Source organism: Meleagris gallopavo, chromosome 3, assembly GCF_000146605.3.
Source record: "Meleagris gallopavo isolate NT-WF06-2002-E0010 breed Aviagen turkey brand Nicholas breeding stock chromosome 3, Turkey_5.1, whole genome shotgun sequence".
Lineage (NCBI taxonomy): Eukaryota > Metazoa > Chordata > Aves > Galliformes > Phasianidae > Meleagris > Meleagris gallopavo.
The window spans coordinates 20,845,322-20,852,765 of NC_015013.2; the positions used below are offsets into that span (position 1 = coordinate 20,845,322).

A 7,444-nucleotide genomic window follows, 5' to 3' on the forward strand; every position below is an offset into this window, starting at 1 on the left:
TTTTTTTTTGGATCAAAATGGAGTAGGGAAAAAAGAATGCAGTGCCATATGCAATTCCTATTTCAGAAAATATGAAGTATATAACAATTGTAAAATTAACCTGTCTCCTCAATGAATTGTTCAGTAAAATCTATTCTATTCTGAGAAAAGTTTTTCCACAGCTAACTGAGTACCTCGAACAAATGGTTTGTTCCTTTCTGTATCCTGTTCATAAAATAGCTGAAACACTTTATCTTCAGAGCCATCATAAAATATTATAATTCCATTCCTATAACATTACAGGAGTTAATGCATTCAGTTAGGCTGAGCTGGATCTATACCTCTCGCCAGATCACACATTTCACGATGCCAGCCAAGAAGATAATTCAATAGGATGGTTTTTGCATACTAAGATTCAGTCTAGGAATGTTTTCACTCCTTTAAGTATTCAATTCATGCCTTGTCACTAATTATGAAGATTGAAAACAGATACCTTAAGCTCCTGGCATTTATCCAGTTCAGCCATTCATTTTGGAGCGCTGAGCAGTGCGAGTTCTGGTAGGGTGCTCCAATTACCATCAAAATCCCATGGTATAGTAGGGCTGTTTAATGTTAATATTAGTCACGCACTGAAAAAAGCAGTGTTTTCTTATTATCTGCCTTAAAACTACAAATGCATCAAATCTTTACAGCCAATTGTATTTCTTAACAGTAAAATTATTTATAGCGTTCTAAATGTTACATCTTGAAATTTAATGTTACAGTTTGGTTTTAAAAATGTCTGATCATAATCTCTCTAACTCTATATCTGTCAGTATAGTGTTTGTCTCACATGCGTATGTAATTAGGCAAGTTATATCTATTTTTGTCTTTTATTACTGAGTTTTATTTTGCATTAATTACTTCTAATGTTATTTATTTTTATTTGCATTATTTATATTATAATACCTTGTATTATTAAATTGCCTTTATTCACATCTTTGTGAATATGTATTTTGAAAAATAACATGACTTGTCATGCATTAATGAATAAATATAAGCCTGCTAATAAATTGGTTACAAAGATATTAGTAGGTATTCTAAGACCTCCAGGTGAGGAGCATTCCCAGAATAAGACAAACTTGTTTATTGTTATTTGATAATTTGGCTTCTACTTCTTATGATACCTTCTCAATTTTCATTACTACTATTTTTTTATTTTATTATTAATTTTTTTTTTTTGGTAACTTGCAGTGGCCAAAACTTGGGATAAGATTACTTTTGAACAAGGTGGGTATTCCTAGAAAATGTAGATATAAACAACTGTAAACCGTTTTTTAATTTTTTTTTTAATTTTTTTTTTTTTAGAATAAAACTAATTCAATGCGTTTTCAGATACCTTGAAGCAATTTTAAATTTTAAAGTAGTAACACATTTGTTTTTCAGATACAAGTATAGTCAAAGGCAAGTTTTATATAATTTAGACATTCTGTGGCAAAAACATTCTAATATGATTGAGTTGTAACAATGTATGTAGTTATACCAGTGTTTATATGAATAAGAAACAAGAACAGTTTTGTGGCCTGGGAGTAACATGGAAGATAGTGGGAGTTACTTATAGTCTTGACAAAACGCATTGGGCACTGCCCATGCATTTTGGCAGTGATTCTTTACGGTTACTTAAGCTGTTTCTCCTCAACATCCTGAATTATAAAATGGGGCAAATTTTACTTAATGATTAGTGCAACAGCTTTTATTTAATATAACTTATTTAAAAGAAATGATTTTTAATGATGATATAATTCCAAACAAATGCTTAATAACTACAAAATATCAATGTAAAGCTCACAAAATTCAGAAGAGGTGGTTAAAAAAATATTGAAAAACATCATTATCTTGTCAGTTATGCATGTTCTCTGTTTCTTAGTCAAAACAGTGGAGCTGCTTTGGGCTTCTTTTCAGGATCTTCTAAGACCTTATTGTTAAAATTGAATCAGAAATATTGCAGGATGGATAAGAAAGATTGAGGGAAAAGATGATGTAAAGCAATAGAAACTCCTCCAAAATTTTCTTTGTGTATGTCTATGTGCAAACATTTTACTTGTGTTAAAGATGTGCATGTAAATTACATTGCTCTCCATTCAGGTGATGAATTACAGACTAAAATTTGCAGATAGCAAGACAGTTGAATCCAAATGTCATCTTCAACTGAGAGCTGAAATTCTGTCTGCTCGGTTCATTTTCATGCAAGTGCTCTGAGTTCATTAGAGTTAGCTTGATTGAACTTTTTTGTTTTTCTGTGTCAGTCACTGTGGTAAAGCAGTTGTAGGACTCAGACTCCTTGGCTGGGGGCAGTGAATATAGGGATTTTGCCTCTGAAGCTCAGAATTGTTCACCATGATAGCCAAGGAATGTGTGGGGCTTCCATGGCAATCTGCTGTTGCAGTGCATTTTCGTAGTTTTATAGAAGAATTTTTCTGTGGCAGTACACCTGAGTCTTACTTAAATCTGTCCTGTTTCTTTGAGGAATCAAAGAGTTGGTGAACTAAGTTATATATGTCACTATATATGTATGTTTTCTGCTTCAGTTTTTAAAAAGCTGGGAGCTATTTGTTTAGAAATCGAGGGGAAGAAAAACAAGTGAATAAAAAAACCTTGAAGGAATATAAGCCTAATGTTATGTTGAAGTTAGTCACAAAAACTGATTGCAATGGCATACTCCTGTTGTGTTTTAGTTTTTTTCCCACCAACTTGTAAAATTCTCACTCAATTTTTCTTTTATTCATAGTCTTATTAAAAATACTCATTGTAACATCTTGAGTGTATTGTAATTCTCAGGCCGTATGTATGTGCGTGTATGTATTTATAGAGAGAGAGAGAGGAAAAAAAAAAAGGATGATTCCTAAATCATGCCAGTGATATTGCTTAAGCATACACATAACCTTAAGAGTAATTTTCCACTAAAAGACTTTTTTTTTTTTTTTTTTTACTTTGGTATTACAGTCATCAAAACCCCTCCTGTTACCTTGGCATCCTCGTTACTGCTCTTCCCCTTCAGTAAAGAGATGCTTGTCTCTTTTTGGCAGGGCCATCAGGAACCATACCTCTTCCATTTTGATTTATTTGATTGTTCAGAGTTTGCAGTTCCTCACTTGTATCTAAGACCTTGTGGAAATAATTATGATATTGAGGCTTGAAGAATGTTACTGATATTTTTTTAGTAGCCTGAGTCTCATAGTCAGACCCCTATTTATTATCTTTTTCCTTTTTCCCATGCTACTGTTTAAGTGATGATATACAATTATTATTATGTGCATTTGTATGCAGTGAAAGCCAAAACATTAGTAAAGAGGAATCTGTTTCTTCTGTGATTAGCTTATTTTATTTCTGATGAAATTTTTCAAGAAGCAAGCAAGCAAACAAGAAACATCCAGCATGGAGTCATCAGAGACATTCTTTCAGGATGTGGTTAATACCAATCCTTTTGTAGTAAGGATAGTGTCAGAGACTGACAGATCCTCTTCTTGAATTTGTTTACTTCATTTACATTTCACACATGAAAGATTTGTTCAAATGGCCGGAGGATAAGGAAGATCTTCTGTGCTTGACTTTGATTTATACTAACATACAACAGATCCCACATGTTCGCCCATGCTGCATTTGTACTTAGGGCTTGTGCGCCCTGATTGGAAGGGTCACTGATTAAATTGCTTAAGGTTTTATGTTGCTCGTTCAGATTCCCGAAATGAATAATGCAGGACAGGTTTGTAGTGGCGTAAACTGGATCCTGATAAAGGGAACTGGTTCTGGTTCTGGAATTTGATTTTAAGTCCTAAACCCTGGCAGCAGCAAGGAGGAACCTTCACTGTCCAGTGTCTTCCAGTGTGAAAACCACAGCAGGGTGTCTGCTAAGTTAAATGTCAGTCGCTGCGGATCAAATGTACTGCTGCAGTCCCAAACAAACCACTTTACCATTTGTCATAACTGAAAAAAATGTATTTGTAATGTAACTTCACTATGAAATCTAACAAGATTTCTTACCCTGCAAGTGAGCTATCCAGCCTAGACATAGTGTCTCGTTCTGTCTGCGTAGAGGAAGTAGGTAACCATTGAAGACAGTATTTTAATGTGTAGAAATGCATACTGTGTTCAGGAATAAGAATATCATTTAAAATTGAAAACAGATGAAAATTAATGTATCATGTAGCTATGTATATGTATAGGTAGGTGCCCAAAATAAAATAAACCACATAAAAATATGCAAAGAAATGCATAATAACCTGGTGACTGAGAAGCTGTATTAAAAAAAAAAAACAAAAAAAAAAACAGCATATATTTTATCAAGAAATGTGCACGGGATCACTTTTTATGGATCACTTTTTATTTTACTGTGAATTAATTATTGCATGTTGCTTTCTACTATGTAAGTAAGTCATACAAGTTATGTTCATTTTAAGTGAGCAGAACGATCTGTGATCTCACCTAACACAGTGACATTTTTTGGTTGTGGCTATCTTTTAACAAGTTTCAATTAAAAAAAAAAAGACCATTGATGTGCATGCAAAACCAATTTTCTTTTAGCTATGGTGCTATCCTTATTGCAGCTAACTTGCAGGGACCCTTCTCTCCCCAGCTCATGCTTTCCCCTGAATCAGTCCACCTACCTAAGCTGTGATCTTTGTCTTTCTCACTCACTAAGGATACCCTTGACAGTATTAAAGATTCCCTGAGAGGATCTCTATATAGTTCACCTGATATGTGTTTGGAATTCAGAGTAGACTTGCCTGTTGTAATTGTGTGTTTTGTGTGCTGTTAAAACTATGGCTATGTTGACTATCCTTGCTCCCATCTTAAAGTCCAGTCCAAAGATCCATAGTTTGTACAGCAGTAAAATGCAGATCCACAATACAGGCTGAGGTCTTGATTGTCCAAGGCTGAATACAAACAAATAGCAAATACAGAGGTGAGATATTCCATGCTGTACAAATGAATAGCAGCAAATTAAGTATAGAGCAATTGCAAGAAGAAAAAGGAGCAGCATGTTTATACACTTCATATAAGCCTTTTCCCATACTGTTAGTGATTATCTCTCATGATTATTTTAAAGTACGTTTTTTGGAAGAATTGTTTGGCCTGTAGTCTAGTTAGCTCCTCCTGAAATCATGAGGACAGCATTCCATCAATGCCTTTTTCTTTTTTTTTTTTTCTTTTTCTGCGGGCTCTCTTAAGCTGCAGTTTCTGGACCAAGCAATTTATTTAAGAATTCCAGTTTTAATTTAAAAAGAAAATCAGCTGGATTCTGCTTCCATTGGCAAGTATGAAAGATTGAAAATACTATCTCACTGTACCCTCTGGGCTCAAAGCAAATTATAAGAAGCCAACATTCATTATATTAATTTTTTTTTTCCTTTGAAATTAACTTCTGGTAGTTTAGTGTGAAGGGCTATCAGTACTAAGCTTCCATAAGAATTACTGAAATCTGAAATACCAAAACAGAATTTATTCTTGATATGTCAGATTTCTTCCATTCAAGAACTACAGGACTCAAGAGGCAGGCCAATGTGAGTAATGTAGCATAAGATATCATGACCAAACATCTCTCATCTTTGAAAGGTTGTGATGATCAAGGAAAACATCTGATGACTGGAGAAAGGCAAAACCCAAAGCTATCTTCAAGAGGAATACAGGTAACTCGGGGCTGGTCAACTTCAGAAAGTTTCTTAGGAAGCTACTGAGCAAAACCTTTCAGAAGCCATTTCTAAAGACATTAAGGAAAAGATAGTGAATATGTGCAATCAGCATTGATTTAATGAGGGCAAACCATGACTGACCAGCCTAAGTGTCTTTTCTGAAGGAATGGAAGTTGTTTAACTTGATTTTAGAAAGACTTCCAACACTTTTTCCTGTATTACTATTATGTAGTGGTGAATGGGGTTGGGATGTTAGGAAAAACGTCTTCTCCTGAAGAGTGGTCAGGCACTGGAACAGGCTGCACAGAAGGAGGTGGTGGAGTCACTGTCCATGGAGGCGTTTAAGAAACATTTAGATGTTGTACTGAGGGACATGGTTTAGTGGGAGATATTGGTGATAGGTGGACAATTGGACTGGATGATCTTGGAGATCTTTTTCAGTGTTGGTGATTCTGTGATTCTTAAAGCCAAATTTGTGCAATACAAACTGCAAAGGTTGACTGAACCACAAGGATCTAAGGTTGTGATCATAGAATTGTAGAATTGCTCAGGTTGGAAAAGACCTTAAAGATCATCAAGTCCAACTCCAACCACAACCTAACCAAACTACCCTAACTCTAACAACCCTCCACTAAATCATGTCCCTGAGCACCACATCCAAACAGTTTTTAAACAAATTCAAGGATGGTGACTCAACCACCTCCCTGGGGAGCCTATTCCAGTGCTTAACACCACTTTCTGTAAAGAAGTTCTCCCTAATATCCAGCCTAAACTTAGGCTTTTTTCCCTCATCCTGTCAGTGGTAAGAAGTCCAGATGGGGGCCAGTGAATATTGGTATCCCTCAAGAACTGCAGCTAGAATATGTGCTGTTCTAACGTCTATAATAATGACCTAGAAAACTAGGTGGACTGTACTCTCATGAAGATTGCAGCAGAACATTTGCAGACAGGGAAAATGAGCTGACAGAAGCTCAGCAAAGGCAAACATTAAGTCTTGGCATCTGGGGTGGAATAATGTACCATGCAGCAGTACAGGCTTGGTGCCAGGAGGACAGGCAGCGTCTTTGCAGAAAAGGTCATGGGAGTCCTACTGAAGAAAGTTGTGCAAAGAAGGCCAACTGTATTCTGCTTTGCATGAGCAAGAAAGTAGTTGGAAGGTTGAGGGGAGTAGTTTTTCCTTTCTACTAAGCACTTTTAAGACTGCATGTGAAGTACTGTGTCCAGTTTGAGCACCCTGTGACAGAAAATACATTGATGTAGTGAAACAAATTCAAGGACAAGCTACTGAGATGATGTTTAAAGTACTTTTTATCCTAAGAATATAAGGCTATGTGGAGATCTTGCTGCTGTCTTCAGCTACTTAATGGGAGAGTATAGAGTAGGTAGAACTGGATTCTTCTCAGCGTGCATGGCAGTAAAGCAGAATACAATGGGAACAAGCTGGAATGTGAGAAACTTTGGTCAGGAAAAAAAAATCTTATGATAGCAATCAGATATTGGATGAGATTTCCCAGTGTGGTTGGAATTTGCACCCTTAAAAGGTAAATTTGTCTGGACAAGTCACTTTATCTTGTTGATTCCTGATCTGAGTGGTCAAAAGTGGCATGAGTACAAAATAAATATTTGGAATATTCATAAGTGCTTTAAACTTAATATCTCGTTATTTCTTGAACATGTAGCTTTGGCTGTATTTCTGAGAAACTAAATAGGAACTCAGAAATGCAGCATTATTGGTATGTTTCTAGCAAAACTGAGGAAAAGCATATAGGAAAACTCTTGTCAGGAGCTCCTGAGCT

The 7,444-nt window shown here is 35.6% G+C and overlaps 1 protein-coding gene across 5 annotated transcripts in view; it reads left to right on the forward strand.

Annotated features, from left to right (window-relative positions):
• The first annotated feature begins 1,211 nt into the window (after positions 1-1,211).
• CDH18 (cadherin 18) overlaps positions 1,212-7,444 on the forward strand; it is a 204,045-nt gene continuing 197,812 nt past the window's right edge. For all 5 annotated transcript variants that reach the window (XR_004159171.1, XM_010708478.3, XM_010708479.3 and 2 more), the window contains exon 1: positions 1,212-1,248. The gene's annotated coding sequence lies outside the window, so the exon portion shown is untranslated. The remainder of the gene's footprint in view (positions 1,249-7,444) is intronic.